At 42.2% G+C, this 23,283-nt stretch overlaps 1 protein-coding gene across 1 annotated transcript in view; it reads left to right on the plus strand.

The window, feature by feature from the left end:
- LOC136384667 (cytochrome P450 2C21-like) overlaps window positions 1–18,331 on the plus strand; it is a 149,424-nt gene extending 131,093 nt beyond the window's left edge. Inside the window, exon 10 of the transcript XR_010747634.1 lies at window positions 18,196–18,331. The gene's annotated coding sequence lies outside the window, so the exon portion shown is untranslated. The remainder of the gene's footprint in view (window positions 1–18,195) is intronic.
- Window positions 18,332–23,283: the final 4,952 nt, after the last annotated feature.

The following is a 23,283-nucleotide window of genomic DNA, read 5'->3' on the forward strand; positions in this document are numbered from 1 at the left end:
GTGAGATGGGGCCAATGGCCCTGCACACCTTTAGCCTTCAGTGGTAAGTCCCAGCAGACTGGACAAGGTTAGGTCACAGGAGGCTGGAGGAGGACTGGAAGAGACTGAACCCTCTCTTGGTGGAGCGAGGAGGCAGCCTACCTTCCAGTGTCCCTCTTTCCCACAGCAAAGGCATGGCCCTGGTGGGGGCTGAGAAGCCAGGCAGGCTTTAGCTCAATGACCTTTCTTTCCACTCTTGAAGCAGGGCCCTGATGGAGGCTTATGAGGTCCCTTAGGGGTGTTGGAGCCATTAAGGGCATATGCGAAAAGCTGGTATTTTTCCTGATCTCTTTTTGGACTCTGTCTGCCTTTTCTCTGTTTCTCCCAATCATTATAGACCTTAAAAGCCATTCTCAGAAGTCTTGCTGAGGGGTTTGAGGGTCCTTTATCCACCTAAATAATATCTGGAGCTGACTGGAAAAAGACAAAACAGCATTATTAGCTGGATTAAATGAAGGAGGGTAGAAATTTGCAGTAGAAAGAGGCTTGGCTTCTCTTGTAGGATTCCAGAGTGTCTCAGCTGCTGAATAATCCTGTACTGTACATCAGCATTCAAAAGAAATTTTTTTGAAGTAAAACGCATGATAAAGAACATTTGCAGGAGTTCCAGATATGACTCCCCCTTTTTTATATATTATTTACAATTGACCTTTAAGCATTTGGTGGGTACATTTTATAATACCTTGACTTTCAAGATTTTAAGAAATAACTGTCTTTATGTTAACTTCTAACAAAATATAGTAAATGCTTTTTCAAGTAACAATCCCATACTTATCAAAACATTTCTACCCCATTAATTAACAGGCAATTTAAAGAGTACATTAAGGCTGGAAAAATCCAGTATGACTTTCATTTTCCTCCTATTGTAAAAAAACTAAGGCTTTATTGAGGGAATTAACCCTGCCCCCAAGGCTTGCCTTGCAGACTGCAGCCTGGCCAAATTAACAAGTCTTTAGGATTCACATTTCATTCTATTTAAATTTAAATGAGCACTCTATACAAGTTCCAATTAAAATTTAAAAATATTTTTAGGGATAAAACTATTTTATTTTTTCAGCCTGACCAGGTGGTGGCGCAGTGGATAGAGCGTCGGACTGGGATGCGGAAGGACCCAGGTTCGAGACCCTGAGGTCTCCAGCTTGAGCACGGGCTCATCTGGCTTGAGCAAAGAGCTCACCAGCTTGGACCCAAGGTCGCTGGCTCCAGCAGGGGGTTACTAAGTCTGCTGAAGGCCCACGGTCAAGGCACATGTGAGAAAGCAATCAATGAACAACTAAGAAGTCGCAATGCGCAACGAGAAACTGATGATTGATGCTTCTCATCTCTCTCCGTTCCTGTCTGTCTGTCCCTGTCTATCTCTGCCTCTGTAAAAAAAAAAAAAATTATTTTTTCAATGTTAGAGCCAGCATTTCCAATTTTTGCATGCAAGAACTTGATTCAGGCCTTAAAAATTCACATTTAGACATTAAACAAAGACTAGACACAAACAAGAATCAAACAAATCAGAGTGAAACCCAGGATTTCAAAGCACCATTATATTAGAAAGTTGCCTGCTTGATTCTACTCAGGGCTTTTTTGATAGGGACATAAGAAGGACAAGACCAAACAGAATTCTTTTCAAGAAATCTCAAGACGGCTGTATAAAATTCTCTTTAGCCATACCCTTACCTCAATTTAGAATAGGAAAAAACAAAGTGATAGTTCAGAGGATTTTGGCTAAAACATTTTTTTTTAATTAGGCAATAATAAGGAAAAGTTGTAACTTTAAAAAGCATCTGGGAAAGCAACTCCAAATCACTCAAGGGTCAAGAACAAAAAATCACCAGCACAGGAAAGATGGCAGCGGTGTAGGCGGACGCACAGACGCCCAGCTCTCACCACCAAACTGGAATACAAATCAATATAGGAAAAATCAGCATGAAAAAAACAACTCTGGACTACGAGAACAGCTCTCAAAAACCAAGGAGCAAAGAAGCCACAACAAACCTGGTAGGGAGCTCCTGAATCTCCCTGCTTACAGGAACGGGGGGGGGGGGTGAGGCTGAGAGCCCAGAGGGGATCTCACTCCAGGAAAAAGAGCAGAAAATACTGCTCAAAGCCACTTGCCTGGCAACCAGGGAGTGAGGTGTGTTGAAAAGACCAGCTTATCTCCCAAGTGGAAAGGAAAGAGAGAGGGACAGACTGTGAGGGGCTAAGGAATGCAGGAGATGACCTAAAAAAGCTGACTCATTTGTGCTGGAGGTGGCCATAGCTGGGGGAGGGACTGATCCTTCCCCACAAAACAGTACTGAATTGCTTCCAGATCAGAGGTCTCCAGACATCTCTCCAGCTCCAGTCAGCACAACAAGACACAGCTGAAAACAAGAAGTGGGGAGGATGAGCAGTAACTCAGGTCTCCATGGAGATCTGAGAGACACTTCCCCCTACTGAAGCTGAGAAAACACCCTGCCCCCAGAGAGATTAGTTGTGGAAGAGGCCTTCAGAGTCTAAGGTTATACCCATCACATTCCTGGATACAGTTTCAAGGAAGCCCCCTGCTGAGATCAGTAAACAAGACTATCACCTGTTAAGAAAACAAACAAATCAAGACTTCAAAGCTGCCCAAATCCGAAAGTGGATTACAAATAATAGCTGATACCAACCCAAGAAGATCTAGAAATAACACAACTGAAAACTGGAGGCAGACAACACCAAGCCTAGACTCAAACAGCTCTATAAGCAAAACACCCAAACACAGACATAATGAGAAGACAAAAAAGTGTAATCCAAATAAAACCACAAGAGACACCTTCAGGAGATGAACTGGGTGATATGGAAATAATCAAACTTCCAGATGCAGAGTTCAAAATAAAGATTGTAAGGATGCTTAGGGATCTTAGAACAACAATGGATGGTCATTATGAACACCTAAATAAAGAAATAGCAAGTATAAAAAAGAATCAGTCAGAGATGACAAATACAATATCAGAAATAAAGACCACAATGAAAGAAATTAAAAACAGGATAGATAGAGCTGAGGATCGAATCAGCGAGTTGGAGGACAACTGGAATGAAGGCATGAAAGCAGAGAAGAAAAAAGAAAAGAGACTCAAAAAGTCTGAGGAAACTCTTAGAGAGCTCTGTGACAACATGAAGAGAAATAACATCTGCATCATAGGGGTTCCTGAAGAAGAAGAAAAAGAACAAGGGATAGAGACTTTGTTGAATCATATCACAGCTGAAAACTTCCCTAAATTAATGCAGGAGAAATTCTCACAAGTTCAAGAAACACAGAGGACTCCATTAAAGAGAAACCCAAAGAAACCTACACCAAGACACATCATAATTAAAATACCAAAGCTAAGCGATAAAGAGAAAATATTAAAAGCTGCAAGAGAAAAAAAAAAGCTATCACCTACAAAGGAGCCCCCATAAGGATGACATCTGACTTCTCAACAGAAACACTTGAGGCCAGAAGAGAATGGCAAGAAATATTCAAAGTAATGCAGAACAAGAACCTACAACCAAGACTACTTTATCCAGCAAGTAGTCTTTAAAATTGAAGGAGAAATAAAAAGCTTCCCAGACAAAAAACAACTCAAGGAATTCATTACAACTAAACCAATGCTGCAGGAAATGTTAACGGGCCTGTTGTAAACAGATCAAAGTGGGAAAAGAATATAGAAAAAAAGGAATACAGCTTTAAAGAATAAAATAGCAATAAACAATTACATATCAATAATAACCTTAAATATAAATGGATTAAATGATCCAATCAAAAGACATAGGGTAGCTGCGTGGATAAGAAAACAGGACCGGTACATCTCCTGTCTACAAGAGACACACCTTAGAACAAAAGATACACATAGATTGAAGGTAAAATGATGGAAAAAAACATTTCATGCAAATGGAAATGAAAAAAAAGCTGGGGTAGCAATACTTATAACAGACAAATTGGACTTTAAAACAAAGGATATAGTAAGAGATAAAGAAGGTCACTACATAATGATAAAGGGAGTAATCCAACAGGAAGATATAACTATTATAAATATCTAAGCACCTAATATAGGAGCACCTAAATATATAAAGCAGACTTTGATGGATTTAAAGGGCGAGATCAACAGCAATACTATAATAGTAGGGGATTTCAATACGCCACTAACATTACTAGATAGATCCTCAAGAAAGAAAATTAACAAAGAAACAGCAGACTTATTGGACACACTAGATCAACTCGATTTAATAGATATCTTCAGAACCTTTCACCCTAAAGCAGCAGAATATACATTCTTTTCAAGTGCTCATGATACATTCTCTAGGATAGACCACATGTTAGGGCACAAAAGTGGTCTCAACAAATTTAAGAAGATTGAAATCATATCAAGCACTTTATCTGATCACAACGGCATGAAACTAGAAATGAACCACAACAGAAAAGCTCAAAAATTCTCAAACACATGGAAATTAAATAGCAGGTTGTTAAATAATGAATGGATTAAGAATGAGATCAAAGAAGAAATTTAAAAATTCCTAGAAACGATTGGCAATGAGCGTACAACAACTAAAAATTTATGGGACACAGCAAAAGCAGTACTGAGAGAGAAGTTGATAGCACTACAGGCACACTTTAAGAAGCTGGAAAAAGCTCAAATAAACAACTTAGCCCGCATCTAAAAGAACTAGAAAAAGAACAGCAAGTAAAGCCCAAATGTAGTAGAAGGAAGGAAATAATAAAGATCAGAGCAGAAATAAATGACATAGAGGCTAAAGAAACAATACAGAGGATCAATGAAACTAGGAGCTGGTTCTTTGAAAAGGTAAACAAGATTGATGAACCTTTAACTAGAATCACCAAGAAAAAGAGAGAGAGGACTCAAATAAATAAAATTAGAAATGAGAGTAGAGAAATAACAACTGACACAACAGAAATACAAAATATTGTAAGAAAATAATATGAAGAACTGTATGCCAAAAAACTAGACAACCTAGATGAAATGGACAAATTCCTTGAAACATACAATCTTCCAAAATTCAATCTGGAAGAATCAGAAAACCTAAACAGACCGATTACACCAAATGAGATCGAAACAGTTATCAAAAAACTCCCAACAAAGAAAAGTCCGGGGACTGATGGCTTCACAACTGAATTCTACCAAATATTACCAAAGAAGAACTAACTCCTATCCTTCTCAAACTATTTCAAAAAATTCAAAAGGAAGGAAGACTTCCAAGCTCCTTTTATGAGGCAAGCATAATTCTGATTCCAAAACCAGACAAAGACAACGCAAAGAAAGAAAATTATAGGCCAATATCTCTGATGAATATAGATGCTAAAATCCTCAACAAAATATTAGCAAACCAGATCCAACAATATATGGAAAAAATCATACACCATGATCAAGTGGGATTTATTCTGGGGAAGCAAGGCTGGTACAACATTCGTAAATCAATCAATGTGATTCATCACATAAACAAAAAGGAGAAAAACCATATGATAATTTCAATAGATGCAGAAAAAACATTTGATAAAATCCAGCACCCATTCATGATCAAAACTCTCAGCAAAGTGGGAATACAGGGAACATACCTCAATATGATAAAAGCCATCTATGAAAAACCCACAGCCAACATCATACTCAATGGGCAAAACTTAAAAGCAATACCCTTAAGATCAGGAACAAGGCAGGGGTGCCCCCTTTCACCACTCTTATTTAACATAGTCCTGGAAGTCCTAGCCACAGCAATCAGACAAGAAGAAGAAATAAAAGGCATTCAAGTTGGAAAAGAAGAGTAAAACTATCATTATTTGCAGATGATATGATATTGTATATAGAAAACCCTAAAGCCTCAGTCAAAAAACTACTGACCTGATAAATGAATTCAGCAAAGTGGCAGGATATAAAATCAATACTCAGAAATCAGAGGCATTTTTATATGCCAACAGTGAACAGTCAGAAAGAGAAATTAAGAAAACAATCCCCTTCACTATTACAACCAAAAAAATAAAGTACCTAGGAGTAAACTTAACCAAGGAGACTAAAGACTTGTACTCGGAAAATTACAAAGCATTGATAAAAGAAATCAAGGAAGATACAAACAAGAGGAAGCATATACTGTTTTCATGGTTAGGAAGAATAAACATCATTAAAATGTCTATATTACCCAAAGCAATCTATAAATTCAATGCAATACCAATTAAAATACCAATGACATACTTCAAAGATATAGATTACATATTCCAAAAATTTATATGGAACCAAAAAAGAACACGAATAGCCTCAGCAATCTTAAAGAAGAATAAAGTGGGAGGTATCACACTTCCTGATATCAAGTTATACTACTAGGCCATTGTACTCAAAACAGCCTGGTACTGGCATAAGAACAGACATATGATCAATGGAACAGAACAGAGAACCCAGAAATAAACCCACAGCTCTATAGACAACTGATATTTGACAAAGGAGGTAAGGAAATACAATGGAGTAAAGACAGCCTCTTTAACAAATGGTGTTGGGAAAATTGGACAGCTACCTACAAAAAAAATGAAACTAGATCACCAGCTTACACCACTCACAAAAATAAACTCAAAATGGATAAAAGACTTAAATGTAGGCCGTGAAACCATAAGCATCTTAGAAGAAAACATAAGCAGTAAGCTCTCCGACATCTCTCGGAGCAATATATTTGCTGATTTATCTCCACGGGGAAGTGAAATAAAAGACAGGATAAACAAATGGGACTATATCAAACTAAAAAGCTTTTGCACAGCTAAAGACAATAAGAACAGAATAAAAAGACAAACTACACAATGGGAGAACATATTTGACAATACGTCTGATAAGGGGTTAATAACCAAAATTTATAAAGAACTTGTAAATCTCAACACCAGGAAGACAAACAATCCAATCAAAAAATGGGAAAAAGAAACCAAGTGAAATAAGTAAATCAGAAAAAACCAGGAACTGCACTATTCCATATGTAGCTGGGACATAAAAGTGAAACTAAGAGACATTGATAAGAGTGTGGTGGTTACGGGGGGGGGGGGGGGGGGGGGGGCACAAAGAAAACTAGATAGAAGGTGACAGAGGACAATCTGACTTTGGGTGATGGGTATGCAACATAATTGAACGACAAGATAACCTGGACTTGTTATCTTTGAATATATGTATCCTGATTTATTGATGTCACCCTATTAAAAAAATAAAATTATTAAAAAAAAATTAAAAATAAAAGTACCATATCGCCTGAAAAAAAAAAAAAGAAATGAATAGACACTTCTCCAAAGAGGACATACAGATGGCCAATAGGCATATGAAAAAATGCTCAACATCACTAATCATTAGAGAAATGCAAATTAAAACCACAATGAGATATCACCTCACACCAGTCAGAATGGCGCTCATCAACAAAACAACACAGAATAAGTGCTGGCGAGGATGTGGAGAAAAGGGAACCCTCCTGCACTGCTGGTGGGAATGCAGACTGGTGCAGCCACTGTGGAAAACAGTATGGAGATTCCTCAAAAAACTGAAAATCAAACTGCCTTTTGACCCGGCTATCCCACTTTTAGGAATATACCCCAAGAACACCATAGAACGGCTACAAAAGGAGAAATGCACCCCCATGTTTGTGGCAGCATTGTTCACAATAGCGAAGATCTGGAAACAGCCCAAGTGTCCGTCAGAGGACAAGTGGATTAAAAAGCTTTGGTACATATATACTATGGAATACTACTTAGCCATAAGAAATGATGACATTGGATCATTTACAATAACATGGATGGACCTTGATAATGTTAATCCAAATTCGGAGGGACCCGAAATATGGAAGACAGGAGCAAGGTCCGTCGTTTACACATCAAAGCTTTATTGTCTAGCTTGGCCAAGCGGCGGGGAACTCCGACAGAAATCTGACGGAGAGCGCGCCGGCCCTTTGTTCTACTTAGTTTTTATAGTTTTGTAAGTGGGAAGTACAGAAGCAAAAATTGTAATTAGGAGCCCCTTACCGCTATTGGTTATAGTCATATGTCCTTTAACATGATAGGACCACGTTCAATTTGCAAACCATACATTATTTTGGAGAAAACAAAATTTACAAGTCAACACAATGGTAGAAAGATATCTCTTTACATATTAAAAGGCCTTGCTATATTTTCTAGTGTTCATCTGCCATCTCTCTGTCCAGAGTCAGACGTATTAACCACATGCATTTACATAAGAGAGGTAGTTTCCGTGGGGACAAATGCCCACAAATGGCTCATAGTTATAAGAAAAGGTTTATTTTGGCTTTTCCCTTCCTGCACCTGGCTAGCCATTTACTCCTTTCCCCACAGGTGTGGTGGAATGTCAGGGAATCTATGCTTTCCTTCCCTTTTCATTTACAATACAATGGCAAGAGCCATCCTGGTTATGCCAATCACACAGTACAGAGACTATTCTCACAATTTCTCTGCACACCTTAACCCAAATTAATAAAATGTTCTCCGAGCCTCCTAAAATATTAATATTAATTCTGTAGCCTTTTGGTACTTTACAACATCTGCAGGTGAAATGGCTCAGTGGCTCCTCATTAACATTATATGGAATTAAATAAGTAAATCAGAAAAAACTAAGAACTATATGAATCCATACATAGATGGGACATAAAAATGAGACTCAGAGACATGGACAAGAATGTGATGGCAACGGGGGTGGGGGGGTAGGGGATGGGGGGATGGGGAGAGGAAGGAGAGAGGGGTTGGGGGAGGGGAGGGGCACAAAGAAAACCAGATAGAAGGGGACAGAAGACAATTTGACTTTGGGGGAGGGGTATACAGCACAATCAAATGTCAAAATAATCTGGAAATGTTTTCTCTCAACATAAGTACCCTCAATGTCACTGCATTAAATTTAATAATAAAAAATAAAATAAAAAGCATCTGAGTCTTCTATTCATTCTCAAATTCTAATAACTGCTGCAAACTGGCAGCCTAGACTAATTACGCTGAGCTATGGGCTGTCAAAAGCCTCCATCTCAACCCCAGCCAAGTGGCAGATTTAGTTTACCGGGGCGGGGAAGGCTCTGCTGTCCTCAGCCTCCCTGCTCCCGCCCTTTGGCTGCAGCTGCCGCCTGTGGGGGGTCCATCCCAGCCGCCTCATTGGAAACAAGATTCACTGGCAGAAGCATTTCCCTGACCTTCCTTCTTTTGTTTGTCCTGCCTTTTATCAAAAAATCCTGGAATCTTTGCTTTAAGGGTTGTGGCAAAAGCAAGACCTTGCCTGTATGAAGTCCCAACATTGGCGCATATTCTGATACAGTCCTCTACATCTCCCTCCTTGCTGTGAGGCCGAAGTACAGCCTGACAAGCCAAATTAGCATTCTCATATGCTAACTTTTTGACTAAACCCTTTCCTACTTCTTTGTCTACTACTATCAGCCATAAAACAAATTCTTGAAATGGCTAATTTTGCTGAATTCCTCCGGTTTTGCCCCTATATCTCGAGCCTGATCCAAAGCTCACTGGAGCGAGGATCTCCAAGGGTCTAAGACAAAGAACTTGAGAGCAGCCCCATCAGAGGGCTGCGGAGCCACAAAGTTTAAAATGGCCACGGCTGTGATATTCTCATCTCCTGAGTTATTCTCCGACTCCAAGTTCTTCTCATATTTACATTCCTCTATTTCCGGCTCACCCTGATACTGTTCTGACAATGATTTGTCCTCATATGGGAACATTTCTACAAAAAGTTCCCTTATTTTTTATTCTATTCTAACTATGCCATAATATTTTGCTCCTGAATTATACTATTATACTATCCCCCCAAACTCTATTTTTTAGCTTTACTTCTCAAATGTTTTATTTACTTTGCATGCACACCTCTGGGGAGAGTTTTGTTACCTTCATTTCTTTTGTTTTCCCTTTCTCAAGCCCCACGTTGGGCACCAACTGCCGTGACCCGCACGATGAATCTATTCCAGGGTCTTGTGAGGGAAATGGTACGAAATTGAATGAAAAATAGACAGAGACTTAAAGACATATACAGGATGGGTTCGGGAAGATGCCATAGCTCCTTGCCAACAGTCAGTCCTGTCCTGGCTGAGCCACAAAAATATAGCTGCCGCCAGAAAGACATCCTTCTTTATTCTCTGGGCAAGGTGGGCCATTAGCAATTCAATGATGTTTACAAGGCAACCAAAGAAAACCACCAGGTGCAGAAACCCCACCACCATCTTAACTTTAAACAAGGAAGTAACTAGCTTCCACTCCTTCCAGGGAACAAGAGTGGGCAGGATGAGTACTGAAGCATAGCCCTTTGTAACTTAATCAGGCAGGTGAGTGTTACACTCGCCGGGTAAAACAGACACTGGAGACGTTTGGAGAGTTTCAGACAAAGTTTTATGGCCAAGAGAAAAAGAGAACAAAACAAAGCAAAATTAACCTGCGCAGGGGTGGACCCTCAAGTGGTAGTCACAAGAGCCACACCGAGCGCCTACAATCTAGGGGTTTTTATAGCGTAGCAAGCAAGCAGTTCATACAGAAGCGAATTTGGCATTTAGCAATTGGCTCCTCCAAATCAAATTTTAGTCATGTGCCTTAGTAACCAGTCATACAGTTGAAAGCCCCCAGCTGGAAATGTCCCTATCTATCCCTTAGGATGTGGTCACATTAACTATCTTAGGAGTTTTTACGACTTCCTTATCTCAAGGACTTATCAGCTCCTAGTCATCCTGGGAGTCTAGCGACTTCCCTATCTCTAGGACTCATCTGTCTTATTCATCCTGGGAGTCTGGTCTCATCTATTCCGGGAATGTGCTGTACTTACTGGACCAGTTCTTTTTAAGTTATTTTACCAAGCCTATTAATGTATTTTATAGTTTTTATTCGAATGTCACATTTCCTCCTCTTCTTTGTCCTAGTTAAATCCTTAACTATAACGAAGATTCTTCGGCGTTGGTATGGCTGAGATAAAACTATTATTTTAACTGTTTCTATTCTTTCTGCCTTGCATTTTTCTTCTCTGTACTAACTTCTTACAACTTGCACAAACCTTCTGCAACTTACACAAATCTTCTGCAACTTACATAAACCTTCAACTTTTATGCACTTTCTTATCCAGAAATAACTGGCCTTCATAACAACTTGCTTTTCCTTTTCTTTTCAAAAGTACCTCTATACCTTATACCTTCTATTATCAAAACCATACAATTCCTTTCTAGTCAAAATTCTTGATTTTTTTTAAAAACCTTAACCTTCAGCAAAGACTAAGTTAGTACTAAGTAATTCTCTTTTAAAGATTGCTTTTTGGAGGTGTCCTTTTCATAAGTAGCCTATTGGACACATGACTAATATTCATAGGTTATTCTATAGTGGTAGCTATGAGCATATATATAATTTTCATTTACCTTATAGCTTCTCTCTCAGCCAAGGGACTTACACCCCCTTTCTGTATACTCATAGCAGTACATGCATCAAACCTTAAGATGACTTACTTGGCTTTCCTTTACCTTAGTTTCCCTCCCTCCCTAAAGTCTCCATGCGTGGACCAGTTAACTTCTGGTTTGTGGCTGAAGCAGGGCATGCTGTCCTTCTCAGGGTCAGCTTACAAGGGTTGGCAGGGTCAGTCTTCGCTGTCCACAAAGGTGTCTCTGCTGGGACTGCAAGCTTCAGCCGGCTGCGGTGGACCCAGGCGGGTATGCCTTCTACCTTGGCAGTAGTGGGGGTGCTCAGGATCATGGTGTGTGGACCCGTCTACGTGGGAGTCAGTCCTTGGGTGATGTACTGCTAGAAGTGCCTCTTGAACAGTCTTATTTGGGATACCATTGTCCTGGCTCCGGTGGAGTTGGCAGTGGAAGTCCTTTGAGTTGGCCCTTCTGCTGGTGTCTAAGCGCCCGTACTTCTGCACGTATTAGTTGTAATGCCTGTAAGGACTTTAGAAAACTTTGATTAGAACCCTTAATTTCTTCCCTTGTTATTTGTGGAACCAAAGGAGTTGGTTGCCCATACATTAACTCATAAGGAGTCTATTTTCCTGTATAAGGTGTATTTCGAACCCTATATAATGCAAAAGGGAGTAGCTCTACCCAATTTTCGCCAGTCTCCTCTCTTAACTTAATTATAGTCTCTTTAAGGGTCCTATTCATCCTCTCGACTTGCCCTGAACTTTGAGGCCAATAAATGCAGTGTAATTTCCAATTGATCCCTAATCTTTTTGCCAATTCCTGTGATATTTTGGACACAATAGCAGGTCCATTATCTGACCCTACAGCAATGGGAATGCCATATCGTGGAATGATTTCTCTTAAAAGTATTTTACAAACTGTTGAAGCAGTTTCTCCTTTTGTAGGAAAAGCCTCAGTCCATCCAGTAAAGGTGTCTATTAGAACAAGCAAATATTTGTAGCCTAATTTCCCTGGAGTCATTTCGGTAAAGTCTACTTCCCACAGTTCTCCAGGAGCTTTTCCTCGGTGCCTGATGAGAGGAGGTAATTTCTTATTGACAGCATTTACTTTGGCGCAGGCCTGACACCTAGACACAACAGAGTGTATGATATCTCTGATTTCCGCTCCCTCATAATATTTTCTTACTAGATGTTCTAGTTTTTGTTGTCCTAAGTGGGAGCTGCTATGTATTTCTTGAATTATTTGTCTTAACACTCCTTGTGGTAGGTATATTCTGCTGTCTGGTAATTCTATCCATCCCTGTTTACTTTTCTTACCCCCTAGTTGCTTACCTTTCTCTTCTTCTTTTGGCTCATACCTCGGTTCTATTTGTAAAGTAGGGGGTGGGATGAGTAGCAGTTGGTTAGTGTGTTCCTCCTCTTCTGCTGCATTCCGTGCCGCTCGATCAGCAAAGTGGTTTCCTTTTACTATAGGGGAATCCCCCTTTTGATGTCCTTTGCAATGTATTATTGCCACCTTTTTAGGCAACCAAATGGCTTCTAATAGAGCTAAAATTTCATCCTTATTTTTAATTTCTTTTCCTGCAGTTGTCAACAACCCACGCTCCCGGTAGATGGCGCCATGTACATGGGCAGTGGCAAAGGCATATCTACTGTCTGTATAGATGTTGGCACTTTTCCCTTCAGCAATTCTAAGGGCCTGTGTGAGTCCGATAAGCTCAGCCCGTTGTGCAGATGTGCCTTTAGGCAGTGCCTTTTTCCATAACACAGTATCTTATGTGGTCACCGCAGTTCCAGCATACCTTTGCCCATCCCGAACATAGCTACTTCCATCTGTAAACAGAGTTAAATCTGCCTTCTCATAGGCCTGATCCCGTAGATCTGGTCTGGCTCCTGTAATGGTATCTAATATTTGTCTACAGTCATGGATCACCGATGAGTCTGGCAACGGGAGCAATGTAGCAGGATTCAAGGCCGTTGTTTTCAAAAATTGTATTGCAGGGGGGTTCAGCAACTGTGCCTGATACTGTGTTAGTCGGGCATTCGAGATCCACCTATCCGGTGGAGCCCGCAGCACTTGTTCTAAATAGTGCTCTCCAATGACCTGAATGTCTTGACCCAGAGTCAGTTTACTGGCCTCCTTAAGAAGGATGGAGGTAGCAGCAAGTGCTCTCAAACAATTGGGCCATCCTGATGACACAGGATCTAGTCTTCTGGACAGATAGGCTATTGGTCTTTTCCAAGGTCCTAGTTCTTGACAGAGGACCCCTAGAGCAATGCCCTTCTTCTCAGTCACAAATAGTTGAAAAGACTTAGACAAGTCTGGCAGGGTTAATGCCGGGGCTGCAACTAGGGCCTCCTTAAGTTTTTGAAAAGACTCTCGTGCCTCCTCTGTCCATACAAATTGTTCCTCTTTTCCCCGTGTTAACTCATGCAAAGGTTTGGCCAGCTCTGCAAATCCCAGTATCCAAAGTCTGCAATATCCCACGGCACCTAAAAATTCTCGTACTTGTCTTTTACTTACAGGCTCAGGAATCTGTAATATAGTCTGAATTCTTTGGCTAGACAAACTACGTTGTCCTCCCCTCAAGTCATACCCCAAGTAACTCACGGTTTGGGTGACAATTTGGGCCTTCTTAGCAGATACTCGATAGCCCATCCGTTGCAATTCTTGGAGTAGTTCTAACGTAGCTTCTTGGCAACTCTCTTGGTTTGGGGCTGCGATAAGGAGATCGTCCACATACTGCAGCAGCACAATTGAAGAGTGGCCGGCTCGAAACTCCTGTAAGTCTTTGCACAAAGCCTCATTAAATATGGTTGGGGAATTCTTAAAACCCTGAGGGAGCCTGGTCCAAGTGTATTGGCCTGAAAGTCCATTCTCAGGATCATTCCACTCAAAGGCAAACATTTCCTGACTTTGCTTTGCTAATGGAATGCAAAAGAAGGCATCTTTCAAATCCAATACTGAATAGAAAACATGAGTCGGTGGCAATGAACTTAATAGGGTATAGGGGTTTGGCACAGTAGGATGTATGGTCTCTACCCGAGCATTCACTTCACGCAGGTCCTGCACTGGGCGATAGTCCTGAGTTCCAGGTTTTTGTACTGGCAGTAGAGGAGTGTTCCAGGCAGATTGGCATTCCCGGAGAATCCCAGCTTCTAATAAGCGCCTCAAGTGCTGTGCTATACCCTGTTTAGCCCGAGCAGGCACAGGATACTGTCTGATGCGTACTGGGCTGGCATCGCTCCGCAACAGCACTACTACAGGCGGCTGATGTATTGCCAATCCCGGAGGATTGTTTTCTGCCCAAACTCCAGGAACCTGCTGCTTTACTTCCTCGGGGATGCCCGTAAACCCGCTCTTACCTTCCGGGAGGGAGGCAATCAGGTATTCTTCTGATATTGGCACAGTCACTAATACCTTGCCTTCTGCATTCTTCTCCTGGTTGAAGGTTATTGTTGCTTGAAATTTTTGCAACAAATCTCGTCCCAACAGCGGGTAAGGGCAGTCTGGAATAATCAGGAATGAATGAGTAATAGTCCCTCGGGCCAGGTCTGTAATCCATGCAGTGGCTCGAGGATATGAGACAGCTTTTCCAGTGACCCCTATTACCTTTGTGGATTCCTTTTGTAATGTCCCAAGTGGTCTCTTTAGGACAGAATAAGTGGCCCCCGTGTCAACTAGGAAGGTAGTTGGTTTCCCTTCAATTGACAGTGTGACCATAGACTCCTGGGGGCCAACAGAAATGGAGCCTTGGCCCCGTCAATCTAATTGGAGCAAAACTTGTGAGCCTTGTACCTGATTTACGGCCTGTAGCTTAGGGCAATCCTTCTTCTAATGACCTTTCTCTTTGCAATAAGCACACTGGTCTTTATCTAGTTGCTTCTGCGGGAAAGTTCCCTTCTTTCCCTTAAAGGGCTGCTGTTTCCCTTTTGGTCCTTTTGATTGCTGTGCCAAGAGTAGTTTTACAGCTGTTCTCCCTAACTCAGGGTCATCACGATTGACAAAGACTCTCTGTGCTATTTCTAATAATTCACTCCTATTCTTTCCCCCAAATCCTTCTATTTTCTGGAGCTTCTTTCTAATGTCTGGGGCTGCCTGAGTGACGAAGGTTATGTTTATTAGCTTGCGATTTTCCTCTGCCTCAGGGTCAATAGGGGTATAAACCCGGTAGGCCTCCATTAGCCGCTCTAAATATGCAGCAGGGGACTCATCCTTCCCCTGAGTTACCTCACCTACCTTACTAAAGTTGGTTGGTTTCTTAGCAGCTGCCCTTATTCCCCTTAATAGAGCCTGGTGATATTGGGTAAGCGATTCCCTATCCCTGACATTGTTTGGATCCCAACTGGGGGGGCTCCTGGGGAGCGTCCTCTCTAGTTCCCTTTCAGTGCCCCCCCCTCTTCCCTAAATACTTTTTCAGCTTCTTGGCTGATGCGGGTTCTTTCTTCCGTTGTGAACAAAGTGTGCAAAAGCTGCTGGCAATCATCCCAAGTTGGTTGATGGGTCCTGAAAACAGTCTCAAGCAAAGAAATTAACCCCTGAGGTTTCTCTGAAAATGACGGGGTCTGATGTTTCCAATTATAAATGTCACTAGTAGAAAAAGGAATATAAATCATTTGGGACAGTGCATGTGGTCCTTCATCTAGTGGGGGCAACACCTCCCTAAGAGGTAACATTGGGGCACCTTCAGCAAAGGAAGGTTGAGCATAAGGGGTCCCCCCCCCCGGTGTGGGGAGGACTCTGGACATTCTCGGGCACAGTTGAATCTGGCTCCCTGGGCTTCTGATAAGGAGGAGGATAATTTACAGGGTCTACTATATCCTCAGTAACATCAGAAAGGACCGGATACGATTTGGGAGGCTTCTTTCAGGTGCAGGTGGAGCGGAGGGAGGGCGAGGCTTAATGTCCGCAGCGCTCACACAAATAGCTCTCTTAACCTTTTGATTTGCTTTTATGCACCTCTTAATGTACCCAGGTTTGTCTGTAGCTACATCTATCCAAACATCTATATACACATATTGATCTGAGTGAGGCACCTGATATATAATGGCCCTTACTGCAAAAACTATGGGCAGATCAAAGGTTCCCTCAGATGGCCATCCAACCTTAAGAGATGGCCACTCCACTTGGCTTAAGGTCCGGAGAGTTTCTCGATCGGGTGGAGGTCCCCCATAACCCTGAGCTCTCTTCTGAAAATCAGAGAAGTTACTTAAAATGCAATCAAGGGGGGATTTAAGAGTAGATTCTTGCTGTCCCATCTCGCGGTACTTGTTCTTCTCAGCCAGGTATGCTTCTAGTCCTACAAAGACAACACACAGGATTCCCCACCCTATAAGCAGGGTGATCCAGATAGACGAGCGTTGATCACACTGTACTGGCAAACAAATTAATACCAAACACAACAGTGCAGCAAATCCCAGGAGGGCAATACACAAAATTTCCCACACAATCATTCAGGCTAAACAAACAACCAGACAGCAGCGCGGCGCGGCGCGAGTGAGCTCACTACTTTGAAACGATCGATCGATTTCAGACAGAAACAGAAACCTCGGCCGGCAGCGTCCTGCCCTTTGGCCCGAGTGTCTGGGTGGGTCACTGACAGCGTCCTGTCTGCCACCACAGACTGTAAGTGCTCCGGAGCCAGATTACAAAAACAAGAAATTCTACAACAAAATACTCACCAGCTCAAACAGCTGTTCCGCCTGTCCCCAGTCAAGATTCCCGTAATGGGCAATCCCGGGCGAGCCCCCATAAAATGTTACACTCGCCGGGTAAAACAGACACTGGAGACGTTTGGAGAGTTTCAGACAAAGTTTTATGGCCAAGAGAAAAAGAGAACAAAACAAAGCAAAATTAACCTGCGCAGGGGTGGACCCTCAAGTGGTAGTCACAAGAGCCACACCGAGCGCCTACAATCTAGGGGTTTTTATAGCGTAGCAAGCAAGCAGTTCATACAGAAGCAAATTTGGCATTTAGCAATTGGCTCCTCCAAATCAAATTTTAGTCATGTGCCTTAGTAACCAGTCATACAGTTGAAAGCCCCCAGCTGGAAATGTCCCTATCTATCCCTTAGGATGTGGTCACATTAACTATCTTAGGAGTTTTTACGACTTCCTTATCTCAAGGACTTATCAGCTCCTAGTCATCCTGGGAGTCTAGCGACTTCCCTATCTCTAGGACTCATCTGTCTTATTCATCCTGGGAGTCTGGTCTCATCTATTCCGGGAATGTGCTGTACTTACTGGACCAGTTCTTTTTAAGTTATTTTACCAAGCCTATTAATGTATTTTATAGTTTTTATTCGAATGTCACAGTGAGGTGGGAGGTTGGGCAGACTGTCAGCTTACAGTCAACACCCAGCACCTCTGTCTCCAAAATCCAGACTGCAAAATACCCTGTTTATTTTTCGGTCCTCAACACTCCCTCTCCCCCTTCTCTCTTTCTCTCTTTCCCTCTTTCCCTCTTGCAGCCAGTGGCTCCGTTGGTTTGAGTTGAGGGGAGCTTGGTTGATTTGAGGCCCCAGACGGGGGTAGCCAGGTGGATACTGGTTAGAGTGCATGTGGGAGTCTGTCTCTCTATCTCCCCTCCTCTCACTTAAAAAAAAAGAATCAAAAAGCAAGGTAAAGACTGGGAGAAATAGTCACAATGAATATATCCTGAAAGGATGTATATCCACATTATATATAAAGAACCAAAATAACACAAAAACACTGCCAATATTTTTTTGAATGGGCAAAATGTTTGAATAGTCACTTCACACAGAAGAGAATTTTTATGTGGTCAATAAATATAAGAAAAGAGACTCAACTTTATTAGTTATGTGAGAAGTAAAATGTAAAACCAAAATGAATTACTAATATGTACCCACCATCCACTAAAATACATGTTCCACATGAGCAAGGATCTTTGTTTTGTTCACTAATAAATAGCAGTTACCTGGAGTGGCACCTGACACGTGTTGGCTCAATAGATATTTGACAAATGAATGACTACTTGATTGAATGATGAATGATGAATGAATGGTTTGTGGGTGTGTGAATCAGTGCATTCTCTCTGAAGGGACAGTGTGACCCCATCTATTCAGATGTAAATAAATGCACAATCCCATCTTTCAAGCAGTTCCACTTCTTTTTTTTTTTTTTTTTTTTTTTTTTTTTTCATTTTTCTGAAGCTGGAAACAGGGAGAGACAGTCAGACAGACTCCCGCATGCGCCCGACCGGGATCCACCCGGCATGCCCACCAGGGGCGGTGCTCTGCCCACCAGGGGGCGATGCTCTGCCCATCCTGGGTGTCGCTGTGTTGCGACCAGAGCCACTCTAGCGCCTGAGGCAGAGGCCACAGAGCCATCCCCAGCGCCCGGGCCATCTTTGCTCCAATGGGGCCTTGGCTGCAGGAGGGGAAGAGAGAGACAGAGAGGAAAGCGCGGCGGAGGGGTGGAGAAGCAAATGGGCGCTTCTCCTGTGTGCCCTGGCCGGGAATCGAACCCGGGTCCTCCGCACGCTAGGCCGACGCTCTACCGCTGAGCCAACCGGCCAGGGCTAGTTCCACTTCTTAGGCATATTTCCCATTGGATATTCTTGAATGTGTACCTTAGTCACATGTATGTGTATGTTCATGTCATGATTATTCATAACGGATTTGAAAACAAGAACAGTGCTAGTGGAGGTGGTAAGTCCATTGTGGTGCATCTTTACGATGGACAAATATGCAGTAGATAAAAAAGATTTTCACAATGATATAATTTTGAAGTATTCAAGATGTGAAAGGCTCTAGTCTCATATAAAAACAATTTACTCAGTCCTTAGAATTCAGTGAAATACAATAGATACAGTTGAATTAACTGCCATGTAACTGATAAGGATACTGAGGCACAAATATGTTTCTTTTTTATGTCTTTTTGTTTTTTTACATGTTTCTTAACATATCCAAAATCACAAGGCCAGTAAGTGACAGAGCTGGAGTGTGAACAGAAGGTGCTACTCCAAAGTTCAGGCTCTCAAACTCTCCAGTGTGCTGGGCTCATTTCCTTGGAGTGTCCTCTGTGCAGCCCTGCTGGGCAGTGGTCTGAGAGGCACGGCTTCCCTCCCTGCTTCTTAAATCATCCTGATGTCTGTGCCCCCTTTGCATCTTTCTTCTCTACTATTTTTTTTTTTTTTTTTGTATTTTTCTGAAGCTGGAAATGGGGAGAGACAGTCAGACAGACTCCCGCATGCGCCCGACCGGGATCCACCCGGCACGCCCACCAGGGGCGAAGCTCTGCCCACCAGGGGGCAATGCTCTGCCCCTCCGGGGCATCGCTCTGCCGTGACCAGAGCCACTCTAGCGCCTGGGGCAGAGGTCAAGGAGCCATCCCCAGTGCCCGGGCCATCTTTGCTCCAATGGAGCCTTGGCTGCAGGAGGGGAAGAGAGAGACAGAGAGGAAGGAGGGGGGGTGGAGAAGCAAATGGGCACTTCTCCTATGTGCCCTGGCCAGGAATCAAACCCTGGTCCCCTGCACGCCAGGCCGACGCTCTACCGCTGAGCCAACCGGCCAGGGCCTCTTCTCTGCTATTTTAGAATTGAGCAGAAAAGCCCTAGCCTCTCAGTACTCAATATTATGGACTCAATCCTAACATTAAAGTGACCAATCATCCTTCTTTAAGGAGGACAGTCCTTCCGTAAGTTCCGTCCTCCCTCAAAAAGTGTCCTCCTTCATATACTCCTTTTTGATATTGGAAGACTAATCTTTAAATATTCATATTCGATCGATGCAGAGTCAATCCATTGCATATGATGTGATGTATTTGTATCTAAATGAGTACTTTTTCTTACAATTATTATTAAAAATTAATAGGCATGTAAGCACAATTACAATATAAAATAATACAAATGTTTTTATTATGCATTTATCATATTATAGTATATTATTGTTGCAATTAATAAAATGTTTCTTTTATTTACAATATTGTTTTCTTCAACTTATTTTTGTCCTCCTTTTCACTGAAAAAAATTGGTTACCTTACTAATATGGACTTTTGATGTCAAAATAAACACATTTTCCTCCCAGGAGCCCTGGAAAGAAGAGGTATTGGGGATTTTAGGTTAAGTTTTCCACAACTCCTGTGGTTTTCTGTCCATGTCATCAAAGATGGGACCTCTTCATCCCTTTCAGGCTAATGGTAATCTTGGAATCCTTTCAGCTTTTTAGACAGTAAAGTTCTTTGCTGTCTGTTGTTGTTGTCTGTTCTTTTCTGTTTTCATTTTCTCAAGATATTTTTTATGGGTTTTGGATCTTTCTTTTCCAATGCAGTTATAGATTTTAGAACAAATACAGGTGCATCTGTTCTTTTTTTAAATTTTTATTAATTTAATGCGGTGACATTGATAAATCAGGGTACATATGTTCAGAGAAAACATCTCCAGATTATTTTGACATTTGATTATGTTGCATACCCCTTACCCAAAGTCAAATTGTCTTCTGTCACCTTCTGTCTGGTTTTCTTTGTGCCCCTCCCCTCCCCCACCCCCTCTCTCTCCTTCCTCGCCCCCTCCCCACCCCCATTACATTCTTGTCCATGTGGTGCATCTGTTCTTGTGCGTGGCTATACATTTATTTCAGTGTATATTGTGTCAGGTCTAGAAACCCTTGGCAAGGAAAGGAAGCTTTGGTCTTTAGTCCACCACAACTGACATAAATTTAGAAGCGATATCAAAAAAAGAACTTAGAAATTATGAGGATTATAATGTCAAGAGTTGAACATGTCATTCTACTACATTTAGAAAGAAGCCTAAAAAAGAAAGCTTTTTCTTCATACATTAAAAAGTTCCAGCCTGACTAGGCAGTGGTGCACTGGATAGAGCATCAGTCTGGGATACTGAGGACTCAGGTCCCTAAGGTCTCTGGCTTGAGTGCGGGCTCACCAGCTTGAGCACAGGATTGCCAGCTTGAGTGTGCAATCACAGACATGACACCATGGTGCCTGGCTTGAGCCCAAGGTCAGTGGCTTGAGCAAGGGTTCACTGACTCAGCTGGAGCCCCCTGTTCAAAGCACATATGAGAAGCAATCAATGAACAACTAAGATGACACAACAAAGAATTGATGCTTCTCATCTATCTCTCTCTCCTTTCTGTATATCTGTCCTGTCTGTTCCCTCACTTCCTCACTCTCTCCCTAAAAAGAAGAAAGCTCCACTGGAAGAATCAAAGCCAATTCCTAACAGGCAAAGTCAAGAGCAACCTCAGGACTTTAACTTCGTCCATGTCCTCACATCTGAAGACAGCCATCCGTCAGCATTTCCACCACTGTTCTTTTCTTATGTTATGCAAGGTTAAAAACCCTCCAATTCTTGGCTTGACCTATGGTGGAACAGTGGGTAAAGTGTTGACCTGGAACAATGAGGTCACCAGTTCAAAACCCTGGGCTTGCTGGTCAAGAAACATATGGGAGTTGATGCTTCCTGTCCCTCCTCCCTTCTCTCTCTCTCTTTCTCTCTCTCTCTCTCTCTATACTATTTCTAAAAATAAATAAAATAATTTTTTAATTAAAAATTTTTTTTAAATTATACAATTCTACTGTGCAAGTGGCACACCCAAGGGCATGGGGCAAAGAGTAAGAAAAATGAGTCTCATCCTGCAGAAGAGGTAGTTTCTGAAATGAATGTCATGGTTCATGGAGAGGGCCGGCTGTGTGGAGGATGTCAGTGCATCTCTGTGTCTTGTGTGTCACATAATATATAGAAAGCAGACTCCTCTTTTTATTATTATTGTTATTGTTATTGTTATTATTATTATATAAGAGGCAGGGAGGCCAAGTCAGTCTCCTGCATGTGCCCCAACTGGGATCCACTCAGCAAGCCCACTAGGAGGTGATGCTCTGCCCATATGTGCTGTTGTTCTGTTTCTTGGCAACTGAGCCATTAGTGCCTGAGGTGAAGGCCATGGAACCATCCTCAGCGTCTGGGGCCAACTAACTCCAATTGAGCCATGACTGCAGGAGGGGAGAGAGAGAGAAGGGGGAAAGGTGGAGAAGCAGATAGATGCTTCTCCTGTATACCCTGACCAGGAATTGAACCTGGGACTTCCACATGCTGGGCCAATGCTCTACCACTGAGCCAACTGGCCAGGGTGACCAGAGGCAGATTTAATGGCAGGTGCACTGGGCACTCACCCTGGGCCCCAACTTCTAAAGGGTCCTGCTAAACCCAAACTTTACACTTTTTTCTAATGACACCAAGTTTGGTTGCATGTGTGCAATTTTAACATTAATAGTACATAATATTTTTTATTTATTTTATTTATTTATTTTTTTGTATTTTGTTTCTGAAGTGTGAAGTGGGGAGGCAGAAAGACAGACTCCCATATGTGCCTGACTAGGATCCACCCAGGGGGTAATGCTCTGCCCATCTGGGGCATTGCTCCATTGCAACCACAGCCATTCTAGCACCTGAGGCAGTGCATTCTAGTGCTTGAGGCAGAGGCCATGGAGCCACCCTCAGCACCCGGGCCAACCCCACTCCAATGGAGCCTTGGCTGTGGAAGGAGAAGGGTGAGATAGAGAGAAAGGAGAAGAGAAGGGGTGGAGAAGCATATGGACGCTTCTCCTGTGTGCCCTGGCCGGGAATTGAACCTGGGACTTCTACAAGCCTGGTCAATGCTATACCACTAAGACAACTGGCTAGGGCCTATTTTTTATTTATTTAAAAATATGGTTAACATGTACTTTTATTTTCCTTGTCTCTCTCTTTTTTAAGGGGCCCGATATTTTCTTCTGCATCCAGTGCCTCAACTGACCTTAATCTGCTTCTAGGGTAACTGCTCCTCTTATGAATGTAGGAACTCCAGTGCTGGCCAATCACATGTGCAATCCCTTCATGAACATTAGGCAGAATGGATCTAACTGTTTATATTA

This window comes from Saccopteryx leptura, chromosome 13, assembly GCF_036850995.1.
Source record: "Saccopteryx leptura isolate mSacLep1 chromosome 13, mSacLep1_pri_phased_curated, whole genome shotgun sequence".
Taxonomy (NCBI): Eukaryota; Metazoa; Chordata; class Mammalia; order Chiroptera; family Emballonuridae; genus Saccopteryx; species Saccopteryx leptura.